This window comes from Etheostoma spectabile, chromosome 8 (genome assembly GCF_008692095.1).
Source record: "Etheostoma spectabile isolate EspeVRDwgs_2016 chromosome 8, UIUC_Espe_1.0, whole genome shotgun sequence".
NCBI lineage: Eukaryota > Metazoa > Chordata > Actinopteri > Perciformes > Percidae > Etheostoma > Etheostoma spectabile.
In genome coordinates this window covers 15,820,922-15,822,697 of record NC_045740.1, presented here as the reverse complement: position 1 = coordinate 15,822,697, position 1,776 = coordinate 15,820,922, and the positions used below count along the sequence as shown (strand labels likewise).

At 35.5% G+C, this 1,776-nt stretch overlaps 1 protein-coding gene and 1 long non-coding RNA gene across 3 annotated transcripts in view; one reads left to right on the top strand and one right to left on the bottom strand.

Annotated features, from left to right (window-relative positions):
* Positions 1 to 1,182, top strand: part of slc6a15 (solute carrier family 6 member 15) — a 26,856-nt gene extending 25,674 nt beyond the window's left edge. For both annotated transcript variants that reach the window (XM_032524283.1, XM_032524284.1), the window contains exon 12: positions 1 to 1,182. This exon is cut by the window's left edge and continues 795 nt beyond it. The gene's annotated coding sequence lies outside the window, so the exon portion shown is untranslated.
* LOC116694539 (uncharacterized) overlaps positions 1 to 1,770 on the bottom strand; it is an 8,634-nt gene extending 6,864 nt beyond the window's left edge. The window contains exon 1 of the long non-coding RNA XR_004333204.1: positions 1,522 to 1,770. This is a non-coding gene — a long non-coding RNA (uncharacterized LOC116694539). The remainder of the gene's footprint in view (positions 1 to 1,521) is intronic.
* Between the last annotated feature and the right edge of the window lie 6 nt (positions 1,771 to 1,776).

Here is a 1,776-nt window from a genome sequence, read left to right as displayed (position 1 = left end):
TTCTGTTGCGTGGCGGCTGTGTGGCGTTTTCTATGTCTGCGCACCAGAAACGTGTCTGACTGCTGCTGCTAGCCTTGTATGTACACTTGTATATTTCTCATTGACTCAAGCAGTAGTATACTTCATGTTAAACATAGATATATGTGGCCAGGTTGTTTCAGTGGGTAGAGCAGGCGCACATATACGCAGAGGTCTAGGGTTTGAGTCCGACCTGTGACAATTTCCTGCATGGCTTTACCCTTTCTCACCTAGCTGTCCTGTCCATTAAAAGCCCAAAAGAATACTTTTTAAACAAAATATGTATATACACTGATTTGATAACAAAAAAGTTGATGGCAAAATAGGCTACAGAATATTTTGTTCTGTATTGACAGGTGAAATATTTAAAAATCAATAATGTTTTTTTTTTATTACATTTATGTCTGCTTTTATGTCAAAACCTAGAGACTTTCAAACATCAAAATGTGACTTATTAAATGTATTTGTGTCAAAATGACATATAAACATCTTTTTGTGTTATATTTTGCCTGGAAACGCTTCCAACACGCTTGCGTGTCGCGTAAAAAAATAGGCGTCGGTCCGATTCCTAGAATACACGCACGTGCGTGTTACGCAGGCAGTGTGCAGGAGCCCTTCAAGGGGTTCAAGAGGTCATCTTGGGACTGCGCCGGTGTCTGTGAGCTGTGTAAAGCTTCAAATCCTGCTGTAAAAAACCAGTTGTGTATATTGTGATCCCTAACTGCTGGCCAACAAGTCCGGAGACTAGCAGCAGTGCAAGACTCGAGAGATTTTTCTAGGTGAAAGTTCAGGTCAACCTAGTTCAAACGGTGAGAGAATGGCCTTTGAAAACCCCTCCTGTGATTGTTTCAGACAAAAGTGTGCCTAAGTCATTTATATTTGTTTATAGAATACATGGACGTTGTATATTTAAGGTATTCTGTAAATATAATATAAATATTATAAATATATTTACTTTGATAGTTTGGATATAAGAACACCATGTTTTTAAGGTTCAGCAGTACTTCAAATCCTTAACTCGTCTTTGTTTTTTTACTAATGTGCTGTCAATGTTTGTGAGGACTGAGTTCTCTTTGTAAATAATTTTTCCATGAAATGGCTTCAAATGCAAATGTCTTTTTTCCCTGTCAAGATTAAAGATCTAATATGGTCCATAACCTGAAACTAATGTGATATTTTTTTTTTTTTATTTTTTTTTTACAGGCTTGTCTATTAGAATGGCAGTTTTTCCTCAGGCCAAATTTCAGTTTCCATTACATACATATCTCTTTACTCCTCCAATATATGAGAAATATGTTAATGTGATTAACAATAAAACCACTATATCAAACATTCAATATCCAACCACAAATACAAGATCATTAATGTAAAGAAAGGTACTCTTAAAAGAACAGCAAACAAGTCTGTAAATCCAATCAGTAAATGCAATTTAAGCACTTCTACATACAAAAAACAACATTACACTTCTTCCACCCTTTATTTTACTGTGGTTTTTTATATAACTAATGCTCTGACAATATCAACAGAGAGCCATCACAGTACATAAAATAGTATTTACTGACAGTATGACACCATCACAAGCTGTTACTTTAGGTAACATGTCATAAAAACATTGTACAAAGTTGACAGCATCTGATAAGTCATGTGGAGTGAGCTCTAACACACGCACACACACACACACACACACACGAGAATAAATAATCAATTTTACACATTTTTAGAGGCTTTTTTTCCTTTGGCTTTCTTTCCAGTTTTTTT